Source organism: Colias philodice, chromosome 11, assembly GCF_061535455.1.
Source record: "Colias philodice isolate Cphi_HAF_F1 chromosome 11, ilColPhil1 Martin Lab GWU primary, whole genome shotgun sequence".
Classification (NCBI taxonomy): domain Eukaryota; kingdom Metazoa; phylum Arthropoda; class Insecta; order Lepidoptera; family Pieridae; genus Colias; species Colias philodice.
This window is the reverse complement of record NC_143096.1, coordinates 4,169,218-4,182,675: the sequence shown is the minus strand read 5'-3', so window position 1 is coordinate 4,182,675 and position 13,458 is coordinate 4,169,218. Positions and strand designations below refer to the sequence as shown.

At 30.0% G+C, this 13,458-nt stretch overlaps 1 protein-coding gene across 1 annotated transcript in view; it reads left to right on the top strand.

The window, feature by feature from the left end:
- Positions 1-13,458, top strand: part of LOC149484467 (band 7 protein AAEL010189-like) — a 277,474-nt gene that overhangs the window by 207,044 nt on the left and 56,972 nt on the right. The window lies entirely within an intron of this gene.

Here is a 13,458-nt window from a genome sequence, read left to right as displayed (position 1 = left end):
TAACAATCCTGATAAACTAGCGGTTATTCAATTCCTCCAAGGAATCTAAGTGCCTTTTGTGATACTAAATTGGTTCCGATACTAAAGTGTTACGTCACGAGGTAAAAACAAAAGATATGATACAATTTCTGTTGTTTATTGAATCACTTTCCCAAGCTCCATTTGCGATCTTCAAGTACGAAAAACACGTCCAAAATACCTACTCGTTATTTTTGTTCGTTACAATATATTATGCATTAACACTGTCACTCTCCTTCACAAGATTCAAGATTCTTTGTTGTTTACGGAAACTGTTTTATACACTAGAAAAACGCGATTTATGAGATTATTTACGATCTCAGTGTTTATGCACGAAATTATTGCATGCAACGCTTAAAATTAATCTGGTTCATTCGTTTATTATATTTCAGGTACAAATACGAATAGTTTTACGTTTTAGTAATTCATTTGAACAATCATGATTACAGTTATCTTTTTAAAATGATTATAAGGGACTTGATTTATGTTGACCATTGCCGTTATTTATAATCCTACATATGACGATTAGACGAATTCCATTGGTTCAAATAACAGTCGAATTTTAAAAATATAGATATGATCACTTTCCCACATTGGAGATAATAGTGCTATCATCATGGCGGCCCCTCTGAAGGTCAGTAAGCAAAGGGCAAAAACATATTGTATATAATCAATTTTACAACACGAACTTGCAGTAATGTCAGTATCATTTTCAATACTAAAACATCGCTTCAACATCTCGTAGGTAGTTATAAATCAACAACATATTGTTGTAATGTTGACATTGTGTTCAAACATAATACTTATATTATAGTGTTTGTTTAACACGTTAACTCAAGATGTTCACAAATCTGCTCCAGTCTACACTCTACACGAATGTCATAATCGAATGTTTTCCAACTCATCATGTTGGAGGTCAACTATGGGCCAGTGAACATGGCATTCAAACGATGTGTTAACTAAGTAACCTTGCTAAACGATTTAGTATTTAATATTTAGTTCCATTGTTTCGTTTAATTTACAGCGTGTTTCCTGGTTTCATTTCCAATGAAAATAATAATTAAGAGTACTCCCCTAAAACAAGTGTTACAAGTGTTTATGGGCGGTGGTGACCACTTAACATCAGGTGGCCCACCTGCTCCTTTGCTTGCTCTGACATAAAAAAAAAAGATGAACATCTTTTGATCGCGACACAGGATGTATTCTTAATTGTTATTTAGTAGGTAGATACTAGTGCCTAAAATAACGAATCTTTACTAATATTATAAAGTTTCAGAGTTTTTTTGTTTGCTTTCCTGAACGCACTAATCTTAGGAACCACGGGTCCGGTTTGAAAAATTATTTCACTGATAAGTACATAATCCTATTATCGAGGAAGGCTACATATTATCATCATACTAAAACCAATAGGAGCATAGTAATGAGGGTAAAATCGCGGGGCAAATACTAGTGTTTTTTTTAAATAAACCAATATTTTTGTTAGACTATAATATCGTTTATTTCATATGGGAAGTGGCCTGAATGTAAATAGTAACAATACCATACGATGTTAGCGTTTATTTAGCATGCAATACATGCAACATCGTAAACAATATAAAGCCAATTAACAATCAAATTTACTTTAGACTCCGTTACGAAAATCATTGTGAATAACGATTCCACACATCATTTCATATATTTCAATTTTACGGAACAAAAAAAGAAAACACACAAGAAATAATGGTACAGGAAAGGAAAAGTTCTTCAAATACGAAAAGCTTATGAATCGGATAAAGGAAAGCAATTTACAATAAATCATTTCTTTATGACACTGCGGCTTGGAACCGCAAGAACCGCTGTAAAATTAATTCTGTGGTTTGAACATTTCTGTATTTCCTTGGTGTCATCAGTGTCCAACGAAATGTGATAGATTAGTTATGTTGAATAAAAAGTAGAGCTATTTTAAAATAGCTGCAATTTTTCAATGATCTTCTATGTCGGTAGGAACAATCGCGGTTGGGCGGCGGTCGGAGCAATTTCCGTTGTTCTCTAAATTGTCCGTGCTTGCCTATGCAGTATACACATCACAATTAAGGAGCCAATTAAGGGTCCAATTTCAAAATTGTCAATTGGTAATTATTATAATCATCCCCATATTTATTCCCAGTTCAGAAACACAAGCGTAGGATAATTGTTTTCATCACAATATTCTATTTTATTTTTATAAAAAAGCAAATCTTTTATTGAATACGCAATTGTGAAGACATGGTGAAGACATTGGTACCTTACACGAGACTTGCACAAGTCAATAAATATAACGAAACTAAAATGTATCTACCTGGATGATAAAATTTTATTAGACTTAAGAATTTTATTTCGCATTGCATAAAAATACCGCAACGAAACGAGTAGAGTATACCCTATTATTGGTGCTTCCACTTACGAAATATGAATGGTATTGAAATCAAAAGGTTATTTTTAGCAAACATAGTTAAGAAAGCAGTTGCCTGTTTTCCGTATCGCTATATAACCATGTAAAGAATATTATATTAATTTTTAAACGTTGATTTTATCGTTACACGCAATAATAATATTCGTATAGCTAGAGAAGTTGTAGGTACTTGATAAAAATTCTAAACTTTTGTTATGTACTCCAAAACTGAAAGCAAAGACTATTTTTTCAAGTATTTTCTATTAAAAAGGAAAACTCTTGGTAGTGACTAAGTTGTGCCTCAGCCGTGGAAATCCCATGGGCCGTCATTTTCCTCGGCCAAGCCACGTCCACACTGACCGGGCTGCTTCGTGCAGCAATCGCGTCTGAGTGAACCCGCATAATGAAGTTATCTTTAGGTCGTTACCTACGTACAAGCATTTACGTATGTATATGCTTGAGTCGTTGAGATCACATTATATACACAAAACTGCAAAATATATCAATACCACGCATATACAAATTAACTACTACGCATACAAGAGCTATTTTATTTACATTTATTACGCTAATGCATTCTAAGAAGACAAGAGGTCGGACAGGGATACCAGTCCTCTTCCTTACGTGCTATTTCACATTTAAAACAAAAAATACTTTTTTTTTCATAAATCATACCATAAAATGGACGTATTTGATTTAGGAGTTATTTCCTTTCGATCTCACTTCCTCGTAATTTTGCTTAAATATTCATAACACCACTGGTTGGAAGTTATTAATACAAGTTATATATTATTAGCCTATAAAATGTATCTACGTACTAGTTTTAATAAATAATAATTACGACTTAATAGATATTTAAAGTTTTAATGTTGAATTTCAATTGAAATAGCTATGTTTAATAAAAATAAAAAGAAGAATTTTGAGTTTAAGCTCATATTTTCTTATCATAAATAATTATATCAAATAAAAACTAATAATGAAAACTTTCTCCGATACAATAATTCTAAATCAAATTAGGTAGTTTTCAGTAAAGTTTTGAAGGGCGTGCCCATTTATTTCTAACAGAAAGGTTTTGGTATGTGTTCATCGTACTCCAAACTGTGATAATTATATTCTCTATTAATTATTTACCGTTTTGTATATTAATGGAAGCATTAAAAAAAAACAAGCGATCTCACAAAAAAGCATTAACTATACTAATTGATGTAATTAATCCAAGTCTTCAGTGCATATTAAGAAGTGCACTTTTCTAGATATTTTTTCGAATTAAAAACATTTAACAAATTATGCGAAATCATTAATAATTCATTGATGGATTAAAAATGTTATATTATTTTAAAAAATTGTTACATTTTAAGAAATAAAATAGTGGTAGCTAATTTAAAAGTTTGAAGTACTTATCAAAAAATATTAATAAATAAAATCATTCATTTCGTTTTATCACGAATCACGACTACGAGTAACTTTTAATGTTCATCTTCAAAATGGCCTTGATACTGCACATCTCGACATATCAGGGCTAATATTTTAACTATAATATATAATTAATTAATATTTATTTGAGGCCTTATGAGTTTATTATAGATGCAAGGCGAACTAGGACGTAACATTGTTACAAATTAAGGTAATAATATTAATTCATATTTATTACTGGAGATAGAATTTATAATTTTATATTCTAATCATTATATTTATTATGTATATCCGACAAAAACCATGGGAATTTATGCATTACCTACAGACTCTACTTTTACTCAAATATTAATCTTTATGTACAAGTAGGTAATTGATTGATCGATTCAATAAAATAATAAGTGAAAAACATCCAAACATTCATCAATATTATAAAAATTATTACCTACAACGTCAACCACAGGATAATATTATTCTTCTTCTTCGTCGAAACACTATTGTCAGAGCGGTCGTGGTCATCATGAGGTTTGGAGGGCTGATGTAACCCGCTTACTATGTTCCGCCATCTCTCTCTGTTTTCCGTCATAAGTCTACAATATTATATTAATGAAAATTAAAATAAATTCATCAATTAGGAAAATTATTCTACAGAGCTTGTAAAATGTCGTTGAATTGTTCATAGTCTTACATCAAACGATGTAATAAAATGGCTCTAAGCTATTCAGGTGAGACCATAAAAGGTTCTTGAGGCTGAGGTTAGATGCATCTTTCCTTCTAAGTCTAAATTAAGTATCTACATAAGTTGAATGTTATGTAAACACAATTATGTAGGTGTTTTCTTATGTGTTATTGTTCTTATCATACCTAACCATGTTCAATTTGTAAACTCGTAAATAAAGTATTGCTAAATGCTTTTATATCCATAAACTGACTCACCCGAATTATAGCCTATAGCCATCCTCGATAAATGGGCTATCAAACACAGAAAGAATTTTTCAAATCGGGCCAGTAGTTCCGAAGTTTAGCGCGTTCAAACAAACAAACATTTAAACAAACTCTTCAGCTTTATAATATTAGTGTAGATTTAAGTTAAAGTTCAAATTAAATTGAAAATTAATTTTATGAAGCTAAAAAGACATACTTTAAAAATACTTGATTTATGAATGCGACAAGCCGACAGAAAGGTACTATAACTAAACTAAATTACGAAATAAAGGTACAGTTATGACCAGTTATATCTCATAATACGGGATATAGTGATTACCTATAACTACACGTGGCTAATCAAGTACTTACACCTGTAATGAAGTGATATAATCGACACAGACTCGTGACCTCAAATAAAATAAAGGCTTACCTTTATTTTATTTGATGTTCTATTACATGAAAAATAAACGTGAAGTGATGTTGATAATCGATTGTTCTCAAATGAAGATATTCAAGAGATAGATTAGTATAATTTGCATTTCGCGTGGTAAATTCTTTGATCATTTAATCTATCTAAATGTTTGCGTTTCTACACTTACATTAATCACGCAACATAATACCTAATCAAGCAAGCAAGCACATACTCAAGCTAACCTTTTAAAAACAAGTGAAGATTTCATATTTTTCGGCAATCAAATGCGAAAGGGTTAATAATAATAAAATTCAATTACCTTTATCGGTTAATTGCTTACAATTATTATTTTATGAAATATGTGATACGCATATAGCGATAATTCCCTTGTTTGTTTCTTTTGATCGGTAGGTACGTGATGAAAATAGTTGTTACTTGTTACACTAACAATTAGAGTCAAGAATACTAAATATACCGTTGTCACTTTTAATGATAATAGGCCTCCCACTAGTGATGTTATTAATTTACTTGTGACAACTTCAGATGACAGCTATTCATGCTCTTATACAATAAATCCTGACCTTTATTAATGATAAATTATTTTCACCCACCTTTAAACCTTTAGCGCCTAAAAATAATTGAAAGTTCATATAATATAATCAGCGGGTTTTTAAAAACGATTGCATCGTTTGCTCTTTTAACGACCTGGCATATATATGAGAGTTCAAACTTAACTTAAAGAAAATTGCTGGCTGTTATCATACGATATTAAAGTAATTAATGCTAACTACTACAGAATCTATCGTTTAAAAATAACTTTGAACAATAGTAGTATTATAAAATGTTTTATTTATTGTATTATAGGATGTTTTATTTTATTTTATTAATATTACACGCCAAAATATTTGAATCCAATGTGGGATTCGAGATGAAAATAATATATAGTCGAGTTTTAAAGATACTCTTTATCCTAGTAATTATTTTTTATTTATTTTTTTACTATTACTTTATTACCTACTTTAATTAACACGCAAGTGAAGCTAGTAACATGTAATAATAATATATAATACGACTAAGAATTTTAAACTGTCCACCTGCATCCGCAAAATAAACCTAGTTGCAGATGTAATCGACCTCAAATTATAAATCGGAATAGGAATTTGGAGGTAACTTACCAAAAGGGAACTAGCCTTAATTTATGCCGGACCATTTACTGATTAATTATTCATTTAATATAAGATGTTTTAAGGCCTCATGTTACTTATTAAACTCTTGAGAGACTCATGGATTTATATCTAGTATGTACATACAGTATGTTTAAAAAGTGTATAAATTTAGCACTGAATCTAGAATTAGTTATCTTCTTCAAAGTGATATTTGTCTTGCAGTGAGTCTCTTGTTTATGTATATCAAGTTCCTTCAGTTGACTCCTAATGCCTATACTTGTTTAAATAAATAAAAATTAAAATAACTATCATCCCTGTCCGTTTTGTAAACATTAACAATTGTACAGGCAATTTGTAAAGGTCACTTACAAAACATTAGCATATAAAGTAGAGCGATCAAATATTATATATCTCAGAGACTAATGATTAACACAGAACAATTGCGACCATTGTAATCAGTCCATACATTACCAAAACCTGCAAATGTCATCAAGATAGGTTTCAATAAACGATTTATCAGGCTTGTGTTTTATAACATAAATAGCATCACGTCATGATGTGACTGCAGCCTTCAAAATAACAAGACTGTGTTACGGTGGCGCATTGTATGGTAATATGGTCATAATTTTAGGCCGTGTTTAGATTGAATCGTTAAATTGGTTGTGAACATTTAATTAAAATCTGTTTGATAGTGATACATGTGGATGAAACTAAATTTATAAGCTCTCCAGTTCTTATGATGTGGAAATACAGATGTTAATAATTATTTCTCATTTATTGGTATTTCTGTAAGTTAACTTTAAAATAATTTATATTATTAATAAGAGATATCAATAGAGAGATTATCAATAATTAATGTCTAAGAGATAATTAGGTACTACATACATTAATATGAATAATTTATTGATTAAATTAAACTGTTTGCAGTTTGTTTTACTATAGATATTTGTAAAATGTATGTTGATATTATAGATAAAAAAAACTTCACGATTGTATTATAAAATAATCATTTGAACAATTTTCAGATTAACCAGTACCAACTACCAATACAAATACGCCTTTACACCGAACACAAAACATTTACCGCCCATTTAATGCTCGGCCGTTTATTTGGGGACACCGTGTCACTCAAACGGTGTGTAGCACGCCCACACCCTTCCCTACTTGAGTACAATATGCTCACGTTAAGTACTGGTAGCTACTTCATTTTAATTATAATTTTACAGTACAATCACTGAATCACGTAACTGTATCTATTCTCCAAAGGTTTTTTACGTAAAATTTTTCATGTATCGTAGAACGACCAACTTACGCTTCAATGTAAAGAGTACGTAAGAAAAATAACATAAAGAATTGAATGTGTTATAATATTTCTCCATAAAAATGCTAACTGCGTAGTGAGAAAATCAAGAAATATAAACTACAATTTACATACATGAAGGTGTAGTTAATTGTATTACGCTTTTAAACAATTAATATGCAAGTTTTAAATATGCAAGAAACTATGTATTCTATTTGAAGTGATGAAGGAAAATGTTTACTTACTTTAATAATACTAATCCATTTACAAGTATAAGTAACATGAATAAATTTATTTAAAATAATAATCATATAAAATGCCGTAGATAATGTTCCATGATCCGAACCAAATTTTTATCGTTAGTTATTTTAATGTAAAAAAAATATATATTATTTTTTTTTTATAATTAACGCCCATAAATTCGGAACAAGTCAACGGTATTTATATATTATGAATTAAAAATAATAACCATAAAATATATTATGAAGTTTAAAATGTCGATTCAACCTATACCAATTACGCCCCTCTCATTCTATTCCGCCCTTGTACAGTAGAAGATGTTTCTCTTGATGAAAATGCCTGATTCTCTTGATGAACATGCCTGTTTATAATATTTACAAATATATATTAAGCTAGCATTATGGCGCCAGTTCACTATTGCGTAATTTTGAACTAAAATAGCTTAATAACAACATCTCTTTATAATATTCATACAAATGAAGATATACACTTGCAAAATGCACTAATAGCACGTTGAGCAACTACTTACCTATTTGATCAAATATCAATAAATTTACGGCTCATAATTTTAAATTTCATGTAAAGCGTATTAACAACTGTTTCATTTGTAACAAAATAATATACTAGGCCGATTTATATTGTAATTATATGTTTATAGATGCAACATTCAGTTTAATTTATGATTCTGCCTACAAGCAACAATGTTGTTGATCATTGAAAGATTATATACTGTCTATTCATTTAAATAAAATGTAAGGTGAAGTTATGGAAGCAAGTGGGAAGAATGATAAATTAAAACTGTCATATTAATTCTTTTAGTATTAGCTATATTATATTAACTAGCTTTCCGCCAGTGGCTTCGCCAGCTAAGTCTAAAACCTAATATAATAAAGCTGAAGAGTTTGTTTGTTTGAACGCGCTAATCTCAGGAACAACTGGTCCGATTTGAAAAATTCTTTCGGTGTTAGATAGCCCATTTATCGAGGAAGGCTATATATTATCATGCTAAGACCAACGGGAGCGGAGCAATGCGGGTGAAACCGCGGGGAACAGCTAGTAAATTATATACGAAACCTTCCTCTTGAATACTCTATTTAATAAAAAACCGCATCAAAATCGGTTGCATACTTAAGCATACAAAGGGAAATAGGGACAGAGTAAGTGACTTTATCTTAAAATATGTAGTGATGTTTGATTATTAGTCGTGAGTTGTTTGTAACGGCAAAAACTGATCAGTGTTTTTGTTTTAAATGTAAACTATGACTACTATAGATATAACTACAATCTAATAATTAGAACAGATTATTCTTAAATTATTATAATTTAAATATTTACGCAAGCGCGGGCATAGCTAATAAAATACCAAAGCCAAGCTTTATGTAACACTTTAATATAATTAATGGTACACATGAGCAAAAATATATATAGATACTTTAGAATACTCTTACTTTAAAGAATTTAAATGAATTTCGTAATTAATTACCGTCGTTTAACATTTGTAATTATTTTTTGTACACGCCTAGTTACACAACTACTGGCGGTAGGTAATAAAAAACATAAAACCATTAATTAGTTAAAAAATTATACTAAAAAATGGGTGAAGTATCACATGTAATTGAATATTTATCTTTTTCAAATATATATTTGTGTTAATTTATTTAATGACAGTTACATTTCAATGTTTAAAATTCTTATGCAGTTTATTGAAAAATCAGGTAGACCTTTTTAATTATATAACATTTACACTTAATCTAAACCAGTCGTAATTTAAATTAATCGATCGATTAATTTTATTTTCAAATAAAGTTTCAATTAGGTTTTTATTCATACTTTACAAGAAACTCATTTTTTTAATTATACATTAAAGATTCATAATATCTCAACAAGATACTAAGTTTACGCATTACTACAGAATAAAAATATCTGCTTTATTATTTTCAAAGTAGCTTATAGTATCAAATATCGCACTTTACTCAATGTTAACATGTACATATTTTTCACATAATACATTATCGATAAAACGATTTTGTATCTAAATTATGCAAGTACATAGCGATTGTAATTAGATAAGTGTATCTTAACTGACGTGCCAACCTTTGCTCGATCCACTTATTTTACTTGCATTTAGTTCAATACACTTCAAGTGTCAATATAATTCATAAATATAATATGTTTAAACTTAAATTGGTTCTGTAGAATATTGAATTTTGTATGGAACCTTAAAGAAAAATCTAGAAAAAGAATGGTAATGTCAATTGTCAAGAGCGCCTTCATCAACATTATGAGACCCTAATATTAGTTTCTGCTAGACATTGGTCTCATATGAAGGTGCTAATCATAATTGTAGCGAAACAAAACTAAGGTTCTGTCCAGTAGACCTTCACTACTAAATGGACTTTTATATTGAACGTAGTCTGGAATCGTGTGAAAATCTGTCTCCCATATTAGAGTCCGAAGCTTTCTGGAATCAAGCGAGAATCTGTCTCCCATGTTAGTCCAATTAACATTCAGTTTACCTTCGAAAACAATACCTATTAACAATGTACTATATACATTTGTTATCTATATTTGTTTAACTCAATTATGCACCGAACAAAAGCTGGCTGATGTTATCATGCAATTACGAAGTTACTTTGTATTCCGAGTGAGAGAGCAGAATGTGTCTCGTATTTAATAAATATATTTGCAGTCTTGTCTCACATGATTATACACTTTAAATGTGTTTGTAACAATGCATGATTCCGCAAAAAGATCTGGTAGTGATGATTAAGTAATATTTTAGTTTAAAATTATGAAAAGATTTTTTTTGTAATAAAGCTTATTTTAATTTAATTAAAATTGTTAAATATATATCTTTAACATTTTTGAACATTCAAAAGGAATTTGTTTATTAAACATAATATTATATCTCCTTCTTCCGTGCTCTTTCTTTGCTTTGTAGGTAGTTGTCTCTACAGCTATTAGCTATAGTGCTCTATAGCGATAAGGTAGCTTTCTGAAGCTTAATTGAATGTACAGTACATTCAATTACATTCCATGTACTTCATTTGTTTAATTTATTAGTTTTAAAGCATAGACTACCTTAGCATATACCTTCCTCATGATTAACAACTGTTCAACGTGTACAAAACCAGTTCCGGTGATTACTCAAAATACGAAAAAATAATTACTGAATTAGGTATCTGATAGTCGCATTACTTCTTGCGCAAAACAGGTACATAATTGGTGATTTTGCCCGCTTTTGTAAATTGTTCTGGCAAATCAATGAACGGCCTACAGTTTCGTTTATGATTTAATACACCATTTCATATTTTATTATTAACTTTGGTAACTTAGTGTTTTAACTCGCCTGCCTATCATTATTCTATTTAGAAAAGGTTACTTGGTGTATTAAATTTCTTGCATTTGAACATAATTTAACGTTTATTTCAACATTCATTTAGGATTATTTTACTTACTGATATAATTTGTTATTTGCGTGGTTTATTCGCTCCACTGTTATCTTTTGGATTTATTAAGCTTCTGTTTCTCTATATATGATTAATGTTATGTCCTTTATCCTTATTTAGTTTTAAACATTAAGCTCCTTCTTCACGAAAAAATACTCTCTACAAAGTTAGCAATATTATTATCTTCGTATATTTATCACGAATGGTATTGGAATGGTGGTTAATATCAAGTTAACGGTCTCGGATAGTTCACACGAACATGCTATCGAAAATCTACACTTGTACGTGCCCACCGCTTTTCTTAGGTAGTTGTTACAATGTTAATCATCAATCGTCTTATTTCTTAAACCTCTATAGTGTTTCATATTAAGAAAATATTACAAGGGTGTGTTAAATTGAGAAATAGCAAAAAAATTTAACACTAACTGTGGATAATACCATAATTAATGATCGATTTTTAAAGTCTATCAGGCTATATCTTAATATATATAAATCTCGTGTCACAATGTTTGTCCTCAATGGACTCCTAAACCACTTTACCGATTATAATAAAATTCGCACACCATGTGCAGTTCGATCCAACTTGAGAGATAGGATAGTTTAAACATGTAGTTACCACGGGCGAAGCCGGGGCGGACCGCTAGTATATTTATATGTAGGTATATCATTTTATAGTTTATAGTCATTCTACATCTTTTTCATAGTTTTAAGTCTATTCTACATGTACTGATTTTTTTTCGAGTTTCTTTATTTTGCACCAGTATGAACAATTATTTATCGATTTTAAATTAATAATTATATAAAACGCTTAATCAAGAACTTCCTGATTATTAAGGCGCTAAAGCACGAAATTAGATAAAGAGGCGGCCTGACACATTATCATAGCATGCGCTTGTTACCAGCGCTGTTAAATCGCTATAAACGATCTGATGTCGAATATAGATACAAAAACTTCGCGAATCGTGATTTATTATAAGGAAATTCCTTGACGTAACCCGTTACACTCAAATTTCCGATAACGCGAAAGTCTGGCTTTCGTGTGAGATGCGTTTATGATAATAATTATAAAGTGAATATTCTATATGCAGTTAATTAATATATGTATAAGAAGGATTTATCGGACTTTTAATGAAGTGATTGTGATTTATTTAGACATTTAAAGGCACGTACTAAGCATTATGTTTTTATAATGTATTTTTCACTTAACAAATATGTATTAATGCTCTTCAAAACCTTATGTGTTCACATTATAACACACAAATAAGGTTTTATTGCTATATCTTACGGAAAATTTTCTTCATTATTCACTTCATCAAACTTTTGACTACGTTCAACGTACTCATAGTTAAACAATTTAAACAAAATGTTTATCAAGCTTCATCACATTAACCACAGATAACCAACATAGATACGTATTTCAAGCAGGTTCTCTGACACACTCCAATTATAAATACAAGAAAGGATCCTCTGTCCCGATCGTTTAGTTTCGTCAGAATGTAGGATCGTATCGTGTTGTAATCGTGTTGTAGTCGTGACTGGGAGCCACTGCCATAATTGCACTTCAATTGAGAATCTCTACATAACGAAAATCTACATTCGTTATTATAATAGAAAACTTGATAATGTTGCTGCCAATCTCATTGATAGGTAGATAATAAACATCTTTTAGATATACGTAACTTTTATATGCAATTTAAGAGATTATAGCTACGATAAATACCCATACTAAACTGTTAAAAAGGTTTTATAAGGTTGAGGTTGATATTATTATTTAAAAATTGGATGATTCTACTCTTCTCTTCTATTGCAGTATCAAGATATTTTTTGTATTCTTCATAATTATTAGCTCCTAAACTACTTGGAACGATATTGAACATTGCGACCATGTCAATCCTAAATGAATCGGTTCGTCTGCTAACCACTCACTCGACAAAACGTGACAAACCAAACATGCTTAGGTTATAAAGTAATAGACATCTAGTATGTATTTTTGAAGATTTTACTTACCTACTCAACTAGCTCTGCTAAGTATTGAATTTGAAGTAAATACATTCATTTTTTGAAGTAGATAGTTTTTAAGAAATAGGTTATATTAACTAATTTAATAGGAATTATTTATATCA